This window comes from Lissotriton vulgaris, chromosome 1_1 (assembly GCF_964263255.1).
Source record: "Lissotriton vulgaris chromosome 1_1, aLisVul1.2, whole genome shotgun sequence".
NCBI classification, from domain to species: domain Eukaryota; kingdom Metazoa; phylum Chordata; class Amphibia; order Caudata; family Salamandridae; genus Lissotriton; species Lissotriton vulgaris.
The window spans coordinates 1,197,623,757-1,197,642,249 of record NC_141685.1 but is presented as its reverse complement, the minus strand read 5'-3'; positions in this window follow the sequence as shown (position 1 = coordinate 1,197,642,249).

The window sequence follows — 18,493 nt, the reverse complement described above, 5'->3', positions numbered from 1 at the left end:
GGTTATGTCTCTGGTCTATTGAGATTAGCCCTGCTGGTCTGCTGGCTTAAAACCTGGCTTAACCCAGATTTAACTCTGAACCATCAGATCATGCGGGACTGTGTTACCTTGGAGAAAGTCAGTAGTATTTCGAGGTTGTCCTACGTTAAGTCTATGTTTTTTAAACTGGGGCGCCCTGAACTTTTTATCGCCCTGAAGGGATCAAAAAAGAAGCTGTGAAGTGGGTTAAATCTCAATTTTTGAAGATTCCAATGATGGAACGTAAAGAGCTGGAGTTAAAGAAATCTTGTGTTAGGGCTCATTATTGATAAAATCTTCTCCATTAATTGAGCCATATCCGAGAATAGTGACTAAGCCCTTCCATCGCTGATTCAAGGTCAGGTTTTGTTTTAATTTAATTCACTTCTCGCTTGGTAACCTGCAGGAGTGGTGTAAACCAGAGGATATATGCCCATGTCAGTGCGACTTCTCACCACAGGACATACTGCACTTTATGATGTTTTGTGATTATTACAATGAAATTCGCTGGAGGTGTTTAGTTCTGCTATTGAGGGGAAAGGGGTTTTTACAGGTTAGCCGGCATTAGTTTATCTTCAAATGCTTAATAATACATGGGATATTTTTAATATTGCTAGTTTTCCAGTCGCAGCTGTACGCCTTAGGAAAAGAAGATATCCTCCGTTTCATCATGTATGATATCCCATGTTTTATATTTTTCAGCTTTGATGGATTATATAATTGTTGCTGATGTTTTATTTCTTTTTATCATCACTCACACATATTTATTGATAACATTACTCGGTTTATTGTATTTTGTGTAATGTACTTTTATGATTTTAAATAATCAAATAAAGTGGTTTGTCTGTCTGTCTGTCTACAGTTTTGGAAATGTTTTATTAGGATGTGTGACACTTGTGCCTGGTGTCTGAGTTGGCCACACATCACATTAGTGCTTAGTTGTCCAAATACGAGCCCCCCTTGTCAGCCATCGTGTTAGTACATTTCCACTCACTGTCAGATTAGCATAGTTCAAGATGGTCTTGTTGTGCTGTTTGTAATGTGTAGTGTTTGCACTGATTCCATGTCACATCAGGCCCTGCCCTCCAGACACCTTCCCAGCCTGGCCAAATAGCACACCTGCAACTATGCCTACCTCACAGTGAGGGGCAATGTACTATCAAGGTGTCTGACACTACTGTGTTTTATCAGAGTTGACCACAAACCCTATCATGGCCCGTGCTCCAGACACCAATCCACAGTGTCAGCCATCTTGACAGCACATTCCCACTCACTGTCAGGAAAGCAGAGTCCCAGGTACGCTATTGTGGATTCGAAGGAAGTTGTGATTCTGACAGAGCCTAATGGTAGTAGTAGTGGCACCAAACACTGCTTCTCCCAACCAGCACAGACAGCTCATCTGGGCAAATGGCTACCCGACAGAAAATGGAAGTGTACTAACAAGATGGCTGACACAGTTCCAGGATGTTTGGGGCACAGGGCCTTATTGGGAGTTGGCTTCAAGATCAGCACCAGTCACCAGTGTCAGCTACCTTGACAGTACACTTCCCCTCACTGTGAGGTAAGGATAGGCAAGAGGAGTTAGCAGGGCTGTTTGGGAGGATGAGTATGTGCAATGGCTAGAACTACCATAAAGCCTTGACCCGCACACACCTTCCCACCCAGCACCAAAAGCTTACCTGTAACTCTGCTTCTCTGACAGTGAGTGGGAATATACTTGTAAGTTGTCTGTCACTGATGACTGGTGCCTATTTGTCCACAATTCCCAGCAGGGCGTAGTTGTCCAGACACCAGTCCATAGTGCCAGATGTTTCATAAGAAAATTTCCACTCTATCAGGTGAGCTTGCTTCCTGGGTGTCTGGTTGTACTAGGTGGGAGGAGGAGTGTTTGCACTGAATTCAACTCCCATCAGGCCCTGACCTCCACACACCTTGCCAGGCAGCCCTAACAGCACACCTGGAACTATGCAGTCCTTGAGAGTTAATGGAAATGTACTGTGAAGATTGCTGACACTGGGGCCTAGTGTTTGTGACACAGGGCCATGATGGTATTTGCCTTTAAGTTCAACACCATGCAGCAGTTTCAGCCCTTTTGCGTGTACACTTCCCCACACTGTCAGATAGCCATATGCCCAGATGAGCAAATTGGGATGTGTGTGAGGAGGTGTGTTTACTGTCACTGCAACTCCCAACATGCATGAATCCCCACACACCTTACCACACAGCTCCTACAGTACACTGGTAAGAGTGATGTCCTGACAATGAGGGGTAGTGTACTCTTAAGATATCTGACAGGTGACAGGAGTGCCTGTTGTCTGAGTTGACCATAACTCCCATCACAGCCTTGTGCTCCAAACAGCAGTCCCCAGTGTCATCCATCTTGCCAGTACATTTTGAGTCAGGGACAGCATAGGCTCAGTTGTGCTGTTTGAGCTGGGTGGGAGGTGTGTGTGTGACAGAACCTGATGGGAGATATAGTCAGTGCAAATACTCCACCTCTCAGGCAGACCAACCAGATCACCAGGGAGAATACTCTCCTGACAATGTGGGAATTGCACGTTCAAGATGTCTGACAGTGGTGCATGCTGTTTGAGTTGATTACAACTCCCAAGGAGGCCTTGTGCTCCAGACACCATGCAGCCATTTCAGCCGTCTTGCCAGTACATTTCCACTCACTGTCAGGCAAGCATGGTTTCAGATGGGTATGTTTGTCTGTGTGGGAGGAAGAGTGTTTTCTGTGACTACAACTCCCATCAGACCTGTGCCCACGCCCACCTTCCTAGCTATCCCACCAGCCTACCTGTGGCTCAGCTTTCCTGAACGTGTGTGTAACTGTGCTGGCAAGATGGCCAATGCTGGTGACTGGTGTTTGGAGCGCAAAGCCTTTCTGTGAGTTTTTAAGTAGTATGTACATGGTAGGAATTTAATAGCTTTTAATTTTCATTGCAGGTATGTTGTTTGTCAATATGGCATACACATCACCTGCTCATTTACTTTAGTTTTTACAAAGTTTAAACACAGTCATTTGTATAACTGCATCCTTGAAAGTGATGTCTATGGAGGTGTAATTGGTAACAATATTGGAATGTGCAGTAAGTACTCACCAGACTCTGGTGCTACTGAAATTACATGGTCACCCTCCAGAGAAAGGTTGTCACGCACCTTTTCCTCCCGGGAAGTGTGTTTCACCAGTGGTGCAGGAGGGCCACCGCCAGTCTGCTGGCTCTGGGTGTGCTCTTTGGACATCAGGTGTTTTACCCTCCTTTGCACATCGTAGTACATGTTCCTGAGATCATCCATTGTGCACAGGCAAGTTGCTTTAGCTTTCTCCTTGTTGACTATCCTGTCCCGCATCCTATTTCTCTGGGACAGGGGGGTCTGTTAGACTTGATTCTCAAATAACTGTGGCTCTACTCTGACTATTTCATCTACAAGCACTCTCAACTACCTATCGGTAAACCTTTGCTGTTTCCTTGGGGACATGGTGGGGGTGAGTTTGAATGTGAATGTGTGGGTGAGTGTGAAGGGGAGCGTGAGGGTGCATATAAAAAAAAGAGTGTGTGTTTGTAAGAATTTTCAGTAAATACAATCTGTGCAAGTTGTGTGGTGGGCGAAGTGTGAGTTTGTGAGGCAGAGAGCAGGGAATGTGGACAGACTCCTGATACCTGTCAGCAGTTGTGTTAGAGCAAAGGATCATGGTCAGGTGTTTGGTCATTTATATAGGTGGATTAGTGGGTGTGGCTAATATTTTTTGGTTTTATGGCATTGCTTATACTTGTTTATATTGTATTCGACATTTTCCACTGGTCATTTGTAACACAAACAGACACAGTTCAGTAACCGCATTGGATGCATCATCATCTGTTCTCGGGGTTAACCAAGTCTGATTCCTAACAGAAATACTATTCGTCAGTGTTTCTGAATGAGTTCTTGGGATTTAACCTGCATTGCATCCAGATCCGTCATTCAGGCAGCTCGTGGTCGGGTCGTTAGGATAGCATTCCGGAACCGATCGTAATTGGGCCCTTGATGTTTTCACAACATTTGCTTATTTTTAGATGTTCTTATGAAATTAATCTGAGTTACTAGTGGAATATGTTTTCGTGATGCTCATCTAACATATTTCTAAAGATCCTAAGCATTTGGTGAAGGTGTATATTTTTACTTTTATCATTTGCCTAATCTTCATAGTCTCTTTGGAATTTCTATTGCGTAGGTTGTCTCGCAACCTCCCCATGCTTGATCATCTGATCATCCATCACTTCTCACAATTCCTTAATTTATTTCTATAATATGGCAGTGATGGTTATATACATATGAGTAAACATTGCAGAGCTAACCATAACTTGAAAATTACAGTGATGTTCTGTTTTTATTCACAAACATAACTGGTTTCAAATTATGGACTTGAACTGTATTTTTTAACTGATTTTCTGTGGTGGAAGTAGAATGCAGTGAGAGCGTTGACTAGTGCAGTCATGTCTAGTTTGCTGATGATGATTATCCTGAGATTCATGATGGTTTCTTTTCATGTTCATGTGCATCTCACTCCAATGGCATATGAACCTTCCTCCTGTTTGTGATGACAAATTACATATATTTTAGATTCTGTTAGCCAATCTACTTCTTGAGGAATGGATTTGGGATTTTCTATTTCAACTCAGTGAAATGGGTTGGGTGGAAGGAACGCATTCGTGTGCTCGCGCAGACTTGGCTCATGGTTCATTTCAGCAAAGTGAATTATAGTACGGACCATTGTGTTTGTCAGCCATGGTCAAGAAAGTAAATCTCAAAGCTATTTGCTTTAGTTATTTTTTTGGTTTATGGAAGTATGTTTGTTTAAAAAACGTGATTCATTTTGTGAGGGTCTAATTCGTTCACCGTGAGGAAAACAAATTTCAGCAGAATCCCATAAATAATTATAGAAAACTAATAGCAGCCTAATTTACATCTAACCTTTCCCTTTAATGATTAATGGGCGCTATTTCTGTAAACTGTTTCCACAATGCAGCATGAAATTAAATTTAAATTACAAATGTGATGCTTCCATTTTAACTAGTGACCCTGTACCCAACCACAAATAAAAGAAAAGCAATTACACTTGTAATAAAGATGCTAATGCACATCTCTTGCCTAAAGTCACATGAATTTTTTGCTAGCAGCAAAGCAACTTTGTTTCTTTTTTTGATGAGTAAGGAAAACACCATCTTTCGAACATTTATACATTTATATTTATATAATACTGTCGAGTCCTGTTTGTGTTAGCGAAAATCCCATGACCCGGGCAGTCGAGAAATGTGAGCCTTATGTTAAATCAGTTGACTTGACAACAATGTATGACTTCTTATGTCACTACAGAAAGGCTCCCATAACAATGGTTTAATTCACAATGGGACGTTATACTGAAAATGCACATATTACATAGTAATCAAACATTGGTTAAATAAACTGTGAGACCAGACCCGAGCCGGATTAGCTCCGTGAACGACGCAGCAATTACAGTACTACCGCCCAGACTACTCGAAGCACGATCTCTGTCGGACGTGCTCACGCTGCCTCACCCGGATAAATGAGGACGATCCTATTGAACCCCCCCAGACCCGTGGAAATAATTTGAATATAGTTTGGGCTACATCTTGATCACGTGTCCCCAACCTTCCAGTCCTGATGAAGACCCTACTGCAAGAGTATAATACTATCTGCGCTCACAAGGGTCGAAACGTCGACATCTGATAGCCTTTCATTTTCAACTCCATTCCCTATTGTGGTCATTCGCTGAACTTTTGGAGTATGATATTCGTCTAAAATACTATATTTGAACCTATTGGTCCTATTTTTTGGTACAGAATTTGTAACTGTGTAAAACAAGCTTCTAGTGTTGATTATATCGTCACCCAAGAATCTTTTTCGCTTTCCTCACTGATTCCCGTCACTATCACATTCCCCTCCCCGCCTTTACTCTTTGGGGCACTTTATTTAACCAATGTTTGATTACTATGTAATATGTGCATTTTCAGTATAACGTCCCATTGTGAATTAAAACAATGTGGACCAAAGCTTTGTTGATTTGATTTATTTCCAATTTTGTGGTTAATGTTTCTCTGTTACTGGGACCCCTTCGCTTTATACGCTTACTCACCCAGGTCCCCTTAACTTTAACTGGGTATAACCCCCCTATCAATACTCCCATAACAATGGGGCGCACAGAATACAAAATAGCCTCTGAACCTCATTAACAGGGCTGTCTCTTTGTAGAATGCATAAAGTTCAGTCATGAAGTATGTATGTGGATATTATCTATATTGGGCATCAGTTGCATTGTGCCACACTTGATTAAAGCCTGATCATATTAATGTCTATTCAGGGCACACTTATGCAACGGAACATTCTAACGAGACAGTCGTGAGGAGAGTGACTGTGCTCAGAGATAACCTGGGGTGATGGGCAACACATTACAGTGAGTAAGGCATGAGCGAGGTCGATGCAGTGTGATTGGCACTCAATGGTCACTACCTGTACACTCCTTAGGAGCCCTGGCCCTCACATTCCCCAGCGACATAGGCCACTCCGCTGCTATGCGGTAACCCTTTCATGCAATCTCTTACCCCACTCGGCACCAGCAGATTTTATATATGGAATTTAAAATTAGATCTTCTAAAGGAACTTCAGAAATATAGTAGAAACTATTGTCGCTGGCACACAATTCATCTGCTCTTCACTTTCAGTGAGTCTTATGTTATCATGTCAGACTTCTAAGCCGGTAGTACAACTGTCTATAAATACAATAGCGATTTAAATAGTGGTTATTTCAACTATATTTTTAATGTTTGTTGTTAGGTGCAAAACTAGCATCACAAGACGGAGTGGAAGGTAAGACAATAAAGTAACACATTTTGAAATGGTAAACATCAGATACAAGAAACACATGAGTTAAGTTAGTCAAACTTACTAACATCTGTTGCAACAAAATACAAGGAACATATGTTTTTATGGGGTGCTTTTAAGTCGCAACCCTACCAAAAGGCAGCAGAGCGTTGTGCGGGATCAAAAGCAAGCATACAACCAAAAAGCAATAGCAAAGGAAACTAATTTCCCGGAGCAGGACTATTGCAGTGTGATGTAGTGTTCCGTAAAGAAGTGTATCTTCAACTGGTTCCAGAGGGGAGCAGCATTGGGTTGCCCTGATGGATACAGGGATGTTGTTCAAGATGTTGTGCACATTCAAAGATTCTTCTGTCAAGGTATGTCCCACTTGACAACTGACACAAACAGAGGTAGGACAGGCAAGTGCAAGTGTTTTTCTTGATTTAACACAAAACATTCACATGTAAATGGAAATTAGGACAACTAAAATGAGATTCCGAGAACTCTGATTCATACATTACTCAATACTTAAGTGAAAATTGAAGACAAATGAGGCAACCGGAAAACGTGAAAGTATACATTCTGGAAGGTGGCAGTATATAGAAATGAAAAAGTGCCAAAACAAGGAGGGATTCACCCTTCACTTCTTCCCCACAGATGTTCAATAGTAATCTATGACCGTCACTCCAGCACTTTATTGTGAGAGAGAGACAGTACTTAGGGGATCCCACTTGGCAGGCAGGATGAGGTCTTTGGTTTATAATAAAAACAAAAATGATACTTGTATTGAGGTAGGCTCATGACTATTCTAATTCTTTGATGTAATTATAGCAATCCCACCAGCCATTACCTCCTCATTTGCTTCTTTGTCCCAGCCTAACTTAGCGGCCTTTTCATAAACTGCATTTTATAGTAAATAAAATAGTACTACTCACATACTGCAAAATGTTTTTCACAAATTCAGAGGCAGACATTTCCATCTTTTCTGGGGAGAGAGTTTCATGATGATGGAGACCTTCTCACACGTGGCTATACATTTCAGTAGTAAATGTGGGAGGGACAAGGAGGAGTGGCTGGAGAATGGGGAATACTTACTCCATATGCAAGGGGTTTAGGGAAATTTAAAGAGTGGTTTAAGGAAGGGCATGCTAATACAAATTTAGACAATCAATCAATCAATAATGACTTTATTCGATTGCTTTATAATACAATCATAAAAGTCCATATTAACAATAAAAACTTTTGAGGGTTGTAAAAGTTTAGAAAATGTATACATAATTAAAAATCATCATTCAAAAAAGCATATTATAATCCGTGATTACAATACAATTGTTTTCCTGATGTAAAGTACTTTCTTTAAAAGCATACATATCCTCCAGGTCCTGTGAATATCAACCAAAATCTGCAGAGCGAGAAAAGCGGGACGGCATTGTCTCAGACCCAACTCCCTCATTATCGGGACAACCCAAACTTTCCTCAAATTACTGTAAAATCTGCAGAATAGGAAAACATGAATAGTTGATTGCTCTGAACAATTATCGCGTGGACATGGGCCTAGAGTTCGTGCCCAATCGTTTATACATGGAAAACTCACAAGCCTGTGATAAATGTTACATCTAAAGCGAGTTAGTAATAATCTATCATAGCCACAAGGTACAAACAGAAGGTTTTGTACTCTTGGTAATCAATCTTATAGTGTTCAAAAGAATCAGACCCTGTTTTCTTGGAATCGACTGCATTGTACCCAGAGACTTGTAGTACTCTGGATGACCTAGATCAGTCATAAAGTTTTTAATATACCTCAGCCATGGGATCAGCAGTGCTCCTTCAAGTTTCATGTTGTCAGTTAAAATATCCTGATTAAGCTTAGCCTCTGGTTTTGACCAGATTCTGTGCCATAAAAGAATGGGCTTCATTTTTATCAGTTCTGAAATAAATGGGGGGCCCAACTCTGCGTGGCAAACATATGCCGATGTGCTCTTAGGGACAGCTAAAAGATATCTCAGGAAAACATTTTCTACTGTCTGGAGTGACTGCGTGTCCACAAAGCCCCAAATCGCCGCTCCGTACATGGCTGCAGAAAGACACTTTGCTTTGTAAATCTGCAATAACTCCCGTGGTGGTCTCCTCCCCAAGTTCTTTGCGAAGTTGGCAAGTGCAATTTTGATCTTGCCAATATGAGATGTTTTGCCATGATTGCTCCAGACCAACGATCGCAGTGATCAAACAATATACCCAGATAAGCAAACTTGGAGGTATGCTCTATTTTCTGACCCTCCAGGAACATATCCCTGCATTTTTGGCTCCTAGGCCCACATCTAATAATGTAAGTCTTAGAGGCATTAACCTTGAGATTCAATTGGTCCATAAACTTTGTAAAACTGTTTCAAACCCTTTGTAGGCCTATTTGAGTACGTGACATTAAAACAGCATCACCTGCGTAGAGAAGTGCAGGTAGGGGACGTTCTGCTATTTGTGGGCAATTGCGGTTGTTCTTAATTAGGGCTTCACAAAGGCCATTTGTATAAAGATTAAAAAGAAAAGGGGCAGAACACACCCTTGCCTGACCCCCTTTCCTATGGGAAATGTGTCTGTTTGTTCCCCTCCTATCTCAAAACGTACTCTCGCCTTAGCACCACTACATAGGTGCCTGAGAAAGAGAACGATTTGTACATCTACCCCCAGATGCTCAAGTATCGCCCACAGATCCTCATGCCTAACAGAATCGAAACCAGCGGTTAGATCAACAAAAGCTAGGAAAAGTCTGCCCTTTTTTACTCGTGTGTATTTCCCAAGCAGGATAGATAGGTTTAGAGTCTGCTCCACTGTTCCTAGTCCAGCCTGAAAACCATATTGTATATCAGAAAGAATATTATTTTTCTCAGCCCAGTCTTTTAAGCGTTCTAACAATATGCGCCCGGACACTTTTGTCAGGGCATTTAATAAAGAAATGGGCCTATAACTCTTTGAGTCCTTGCGATCCCCCTTTTTAAATATTGGGATAATGGTTGATTCCACCCATGTTTCTGGGATGGGGCAAAGCAAGTAGCTTTTAAGAACTGAGTAATAATTGGACCCCATAGGTCAACATTACATTTAAAAAGATCTATGGGGACACCAACCGGGCCCGCGCCTTCCCCCCACAACTTGCAGAAAGTGCTTGGTTCATCTCCTCCAGTGTAAACCCAAGGTCAGCATACATGGATTCAGGGTTACTAATAGTTTCACCATAGGCACCCTCAGGGTTACTGGCAGAGATTTCATCTGTATTGTACACCTTCGAAAAGTAGTCCGTCCATTCATTTTCAGCAATGGCAATCTCTACTGAAGGGCCCTCCTCCGCATTCAGAAAGGGTGCTTTTACCGCCTTCCAGAACGCCGAGCTATCATTCCTCAGGGACGCTTTGTGGATCAATTCCCAGGTCTCGTTTCTAACTGTAGCTTTACATTCTCTGAGGACGGTTCTATATTCCCTTCTTGCCATCCTTGTTATCTACGTTTTTAGGAGACCTATGTAGCTTTCTTTTTAATTTGGAGTAGGCCCGGGAGCACTTTTTATCAAACCAACCTGACAATTTTTTTTCTTCTTCAGCGAGACAGTTAGTAAATCTCTAACTGCCTCAGAAATTGACTCAAAGGAGGAAAGAATACCCGCTGGGGAAACAGTCTTATCAAGGCAGGTATTGATGGCTGGTCTACACTTGCCAATCACTTTACTAGTGATGGCTACAGGGTCCACTTTTGACCATCGCAAACTATAACCATTTGTCTTATTGAACGAGATTTCCGAGAGGACCTGGTCTGTTTGGTCATGCCTACTAGGCTTATTGCTTGGTGATAAAACTGAGAGGCATAACAGAAAATGTTCTCTCAAAGAGTTGTCATCCACATTGAACAGGTTCAGTCAATATGTGCATGGCTATTTGATATAAGAATATAATCTATAGTCGAGCGAGACCCCCTCCCATTAAAAGTAGTAGGCATATGTATGGGTTTGTTAATCAAATCATTTGCAAAACCCAAATTCATACTGAAGTTAATATACAAATCACTGAAAGGGGAATGACAAAAATGCGTATTGCATACACCATCCTCTTGCGCAACACCGCAAGATTTGTCTCCTTCACTTACACACAAGACACAGTTAAAATCCCCTACCAAGATCATCATCATGTCTCTATAATTTTTTCCATGTAGAGACTGCAAATAATTATGTTGTTGTGTTAAAACATCTTTCACCAAAGGAAGCGGTATATTAGTATTAAGGTTAACAAGCAATATACAGTGAGTACCATCAATGTGGAGTAAAATTACTTGATAATAGTGTTCCTCAGCATAAAGTACTATCTTTTTTGTTTCCAGCCTATTTGAGATATATGTTACCAGACCCCCTTTTGCTCTGCCCATAAGCCCTGCGACGGCTGACAAATGAAATGTCTTAAAGCTATTAATATGGATTGGCACCTCTGCCCAGGTTTCTTGTAGGCATATAATAGTGTAAGTACTTATAAATTCCACAAACAACGGGTTCGATTGTTTGGATAACAAGCCAGCGATGTTCCATGACACTATTTTCCAGTATACTTTCTCTACCTTGATCTGATGAACTGGGATGTTTAATTGGCTCGCTACACCGCGATCTCCGCCTATTGGAGGTGAATCTGGTGTATTGATGGTTCTAGGTTCACAAATGGTCTTATTGGATAAGTTCTTAGGGACCATATCCTGTGCCTCAGTAGTAGAAGGTGAATAATCTACCTCAGTTACAGGATTATTGTTGTAGTACATAATAACACAACAACAAATATTTCCCCTAGTGAGACTAAATGAGTGCGCAAGTCAATCTTGTTCATCTAACGTACCCAGAACTCTATATATATATATATATATATATATATATATATATATATATATATGAACAGGACAATCTTCAAGAAAAACCACACTTCTGTGGAAACGAAGACTCGGACCCAATGGTTGCAGTCAAGGAGATTTTATTTGAAACCTCTCTGGTTACGCGTTTCGAGCAACTAGTGCTCTTGGTCACACACCGCGCACCTGGTCAGCTACAAATTTATACAATTTTTTCTATCAGTGATGCTCCACCCACTGACGTGAGTTGCAAAGGTGTAGACATAGAAAAAACACGTATTTCATTATAAAAATACGTGCACACCTCTATATACAATCAAAACACATATCAGAGTTGATGATCTTTAGAAAATTATATCTGCATGAATGCAATTACAGTGTCATATAAAACCATAGCCATGTATAAAACATACTAAATATGCATATGTCAAACCTACACACAAATGTGCCCATTGAACTCGAATCCATCTATATACAATTAGAAAAATATATATATATATTATCTATGTACAATAATACAAAGTTATACAAAAAATATATATATATACATATGCCTACTCCTATACATATATACATATTTATATCTTACAAAAATACACACTATTTTCTTATTTACAAAATCTATATCTTTTCCAACTTACATGGCATTACATTGGACAAATGGACACATATCTGAGTGTAATTCAGGAAAATGAATAGCATCAATATATACATGTGCTAATAGTATATCAACGCTGATATTGGATAACCCACTGGTGATAAATCTTATTGTGATCTATATTAGAAATATAGTGAAAGTGCACCCTAGTGAAAATAAAAACACATTATTGGTAGACTAAAATTCATTAGTCCCCAAATTATTCTATAAATGGATAGAGAGATACTATATACAAGAAGGCAATATACATCAAGGTCCGTGTGATAAATGAATCCTTTATGGACTCCCATGTGGTGCCAGGCCGGCGCCATCTGGTATCAGTTGTTATATTCAGAAAGACCTTGAGGAGAAAAATACAGAAAAAACCCATATGAGAACATTAGGATTAGTAAGACTACAACAAATGATGTAAGTCTTCAGTGGTGTTCAGCCCATTTGGGTACTTGCTGTCTAGTTCAATTATATATTCGGTTTCCTTTTTTCGTAGCAGTTTTTCTCTGTCGCCTCCTCGGACGAGGGGCGCAACCACATCAATAACATAATATGATAGATTGGACAAATCATTGTTATGAGTGGACTTGAAATGACGTGCTACTGGGTACGTATTGTCACTATTTACAATAGCTCGTAAATGTTGCAAAATCCTGGCGTGCACCTGTAGTTTGGTACTGCCCACATATCGTAGACCACAGGTGCACGTCAGGACATATATTGCAAACTCGCTGTGACAATTAAAGTAACCCCGGATGGCTTTCCTCCTAGGACTGAAAGGTGTAAAGTAATATGATGTATTTACACCGAATTTACATGCCCTACAAGAGGAACATTTAAAGAAACCTTTTTGTTTTAGCCAAGCGCTACCATTTCCTAGTTCAGGGCTGTTTTTGACTAGACAGTTATGCATACTGGGTGCTTTTTTGTACGTAATAGTAGGTGCACTGGGGATAATATCACCCAGGACACTATCAGTACGCAAAATGGACCAGTGCTTCCTCATAATGGACCTTATTTGTTTCTCTTGTTTGCTGAATACCAGTACAAGTCGAGGAGCAGGGTTCTCTGATTCCATGTCTACGGTTTCAGATGTCAGAAGAGATTCCCGAGGCTTGGCTCGACATCGCCTCAGTGCGCTATTAAGGACCTTGTTGTTGTATCCCCTAGCTCTCAATCTGTTTATCGTAATCTGAGCTTCTTGTTCAAAGGTTTCAGGAGTGCTGCTAATTCTCTTAACTCTGAGCAGCTCCCCATATGGAATATTAGTGATGGCGTGTTGGGGATGTTTACTGCTAGCATGTAATATGCTGTTGCCAGCCGTCGGTTTACGATATAACGACGTGGCAACAGTATTGTTGGAAATTGTAACATGAACATCTAGGAAATCTGCTTTCTCCCTGCTGATGTGGGCCGTAAAGAACAAGTTATCATTATTCTGATTTAAAGCATCAACAAAAACTTTAGCACTTTCCTCATCCCCCTCCCAAATACAAAACACATCATCAATAAACCGTTTCCAGTATTTAACCTTATCAAATCCGGGAGTGCCGGTGAGACCGCGCTCCTCCCACCAGCCAACATGCAAGCATGCATAGCTGGGGGAGAAGCACGATCCCATCGCCACACCTCGCACCTGTCTCCAGACATTCTTGGCAAACATAAAGTAATTGTTATTTAAACACCAATGTATCAACTCACACAACATCTTGTTATGTGCATAATATTCACAAGATCGAGAACCAAGATAGTGTGTGATAGCGTCCAATCCTTTAGTGTGGTCTATGGAGGTGTATAAGGACTCAATATCTAAAGTCAAAATGCACCAATTTTCACGCCACTGAATGGAATTGAGTTTGTTAAGAAAGTCCCCTGTGTCTTTTAAATAACTGGGCAAATCTTTGACAATGTCCTGCAGAAAAAAGTCTATATAATGTGAAATATTCTCCCCCACACTGTTTATGGCCGCTATGATGGGGCGGCCCGGAGTGGGAATTTTCTGCTTATGAATTTTAGGGATCAAATACAATATCGGTATAACCGGATGTTCTCTATGTAGGTAGTCAAATTCAGCTTGGGAGATCAAATTGGTTCTTTTGTAAGACATTAGCAGTTTTTTCAAGTTGTCTTTGGCTCGTTTGTAGGCCATCCCATTTGATCTTTCATAGCAGGTGGGGTCATTAAGCTGTCTCATGGCTTCGGCCATATACTCCTCCTTTTTCCACAAGACAATATTACCCCCCTTGTCAGATTTGTTAATAACAACTTCCTGATTTTGACTAAGTTTTTTCATTAGAGTATTATATTGTATGATCCTAGCATTGTTCTTATTAGATTGTGCCTGTGTTACACGGTTAAGCCTTTTCAAATCTTCCGTCACGCACTCGTGATAAATATCAATTGCATCTTTCGGCATGACGGGTAAAAAGGTGCTTACCGGTTTGAAAGGACTTTCTCCCGCTCCTCTTTGGCGAATGTCCACATTAATCAATTCTCTTTGGGTATTATGAGTTCCGTCGTTGTCCTGTGTCGAGGCCGCCGCAGCATTTCCCAGATTACATAGAGTGAGCAAGAGTCTAGCATCTCTCGCTGCCGGGGCTGCTGGAACTGTAGCAACAGCAGTGGCACTTGTGCTGGTAGTGCGCTCCATATTTTTGGTTGAAGTCTTGGATGCAAAGAACTTTTTTAGCTTGAGCTTGCGAATGAATTTAAAAACATCCGCCCTTGTATTTGTATAATTAAATGAACTTTCTGGGCAAAAATTAAGTCCTAGAGCTAGTAATTGCTCTTCTGCTGTGGTAAGGGTGACGTCAGAGAGATTCGTAATGGTACAATCTTTTATTGTTTCTTTTTGTTGAACCATTGTTTCTTTCTCTTTTGCTGTTGAGGCTGCTGATGTTGCTTTCCGCCTTTTGCGTCTTGCGTGGCGTCTTGCGTTGCGCTTTTTGCGTTGTAGTTCTTTTTGTGCCTCGGACGCAAAGTTTGCAGCCGGTCGTCCACTAAAAAATCCATCTCTTCACCAATTTCTAAAACTCTTCCCGGTTGTATTTCTGTGTTGCTAATCTCGGAGAGAGACATGCTGGATGAGCTGGCCAGAGAGACTGTATCTGGATCAGAATTTTCCATCACCTCATCCTGTCGATTCGTTGTCGCCAAGTTGCTACTACTGGCTCCCACTTTCGCGGCTTGTTTGGACCATTTTGCTTGTTTGGCTCGATCATATTTTCTGGCAAACGTGTAGATTTGCCCAGTCTCGTAGTCCTTCAAGTCCCTTGCGAATTTATGCACTTTTCTGATTTTAATGCGCTCCTCATGTTTATGCAGTCTCTCACTAATTTCTTTGCGCATATTCGTGATTAGTAACTTAGTATCAGGGTCAGTAGTGGCATCCAGCTGCTCGTTAATGCCCTTAATTTCCTCAAGCAGTTTGTCGCGGTCTATGACCGCGTATTTTATAAGCACTCTTACCAGGTTCATCGATGCATCCAAATTCAATTTGCCCCATTCCTTTAACATTGCTGGGTTGGGGTCCTCGAAGCTAGGTGCCAGCATGATCCGCAAACCACGCTGAACTCGACCGGCTTCAACGTATTTGGTGAGAGACTTGTGCTCCCACCACTTCGTGATCTCCGACTTGGTTTTTTTCTCCAGGATTTTTAACAGTTGTTTAGCATCCTGTTGCACTTCGTTGGGCTGACTTATGGCCGCATTATTTGTTGGATTGTTCTTCCGTATATTACTGAAAAGTGTTTCAGCGGCGTCCTCCCTCTCTCTCTCCAAACTGGCTGACATGGTGCGACTGGAGAGGCTCAGCGTTTTAAAATATGAAAAACCGGCGGCTCGCGCCGCTGCCGGTCTCTTGACTGCAAACCAATTCTCTCCACCTGGGAATTCTTCAATACAAGCCCCGTTATGGTTGGACACCACTCACCGACCGCTAGCCACTAGGACCTGCCGTACGTAAGCGGTAGTCCGTCCGTTACACGAAGGCTCTTGCTTTCAGCTCAGGGGGTTCGGGTGCAAATTTCCCTCCTCGGAAACAAACGTGGCTTTTGCAGCTGTAGTACTCCCGACCTCTTCCTGGCGAGTGGGTTCCGTAAACGAGGACAGCTGCTCCCCGTATAACACGAACAGGACAATCTTCAAGAAAAACCACACTTCTGTGGAAACGAAGACTCGGACCCAATGGTTGCAGTCAAGGAGATTTTATTTGAAACCTCTCTGGTTACGCGTTTCGAGCAACTAGTGCTCTTGGTCACACACCGCGCACCTGGTCAGCTACAAATTTATACAATTTTTTCTATCAGTGATGCTCCACCCATTGACGTGAGTTGCAAAGGTGTAGACATAGAAAAAACACGTATTTCATTATAAAAATACGTGCACACCTCTATATACAATCAAAACACATATCAGAGTTGATGATCTGATGATATATATATTACCTACTGGCGGTCGCCAGTAGGTATATATAGTTAGGATTCTTTCTCTATGGCATTTTTGAAAATTCTATGTCTAATAACTTTGGCGTTTGTGGACGGAATTGGCTGAAATTTTCAGGAAAATGGAACATTTTGTTTCTGAGCAGCCCCTGACAATTCGGGGGGGTTTCATCAAGGGGGGGCCGAGAAAAAAGTGGGTCCCAAAACGCGTTTTTCCCATGTTAATTTCCATGGTATACACCTGTTACAACGCATTTGTTACAACGCACTACCATTACAACGCGACTTTTACAACGCATACCATTACAACGCATTGCGCTGGGGGGCGCTCTAGGATAGGGAATAAGTATAATTTACTATTCAACACCTTCCCTAGGGTCCACGGGAACTGGAGTTAGAATAGTAAATTATACTTACCACTATCCAGCACCTCAAAGCGCTATGCGTTGTAATGGTATGCGTTGTAATGGTCGCGTTGTAATGGTAGGTAGTTGTAACGGTATGCGTTGTAACATGGTACATCCAATTTCCATAGGGCGGTTGGCCTCACTTTTAGCTCGAACGGCTGAATGGATTTGCACGAAACTTGGCAAAATTGTAGGGACTGTTAGCCCGATGTGCCTTTGCTAGGTCTCAATATATGTGTTCCAGTGGATTTTGAGTAATTTAGGTTCAAAAAAAGATATATATCTGGGCGGAGCCTAACCACACATCTGATCTGATTGGCTGTCAGCACTTCATCCAAGAAGTGTTGGCAGCCATCTTGGGACCAATATACATGATAGCAACTCATTAAAAAGCATTGTAGTTAATAGAGGGTTTTAGGACTTTAGTTACATTATAAATCATTTGTTGATGGTACCATACTCGTTTTAGGAATTGTGGTGGGTTCTAAGGTGATTTTACCATGTGAAAAAACCTTCTGCTGTGATATCATGAATATTGTTTGAAAGAAAACTAATATCTCATGATTTTCCCACAGTGGTTTGGAAGGGGATCTATAAGCTAAACTGAAAGCATATTTTCTGTAAATTCACATTATATTTCTCAGTCATGTGAAAATGAAGTCTGACATTCTCAGTAAAACATGTACATCCAACAAGGACAGAGACTGTCAGTTGATTCCTTTGTGTTCTACTGCAGCCTCCTAGAGTGTTCTAAAAAACAACTAGAGCGCTAACAGTCCTACCTATTACAAAGGTATGGCACACCTGAAGCCATCTTGATTGGAATAAAGTGGTAACTCTTAAAACATTTAATTTAAAAAGAAACAACATGAGGGGGTATATTTTGCCATATAAAGTATAATTAGTGCTGCAGAATGAAAAATTAGGCCACATTTTGAGTGACTTCTCAAATCCTTTTCTATTTCATTAAAACATTCTGACATGCAGTCTCCCAAAATGGCCACCAGAGACAAAAGAGCCCAAATGTAGCCCAAATATCACCCAGATGTAGCCCAAGTATAGCCCAATGACAGAATGTCCCAGAGTGTTCTAAAGAACAACTAGAGCGCTAACAGTCCTACTTATTACAAAGGTATAGCACACCTGGAGCCATCGTGATGGGAATAAAGTGGTAACTCTTAAAACATTTAATTTAAAAAGGAACAAAATGAGGGGGTATATTATGCAATAGAAGGTATTAT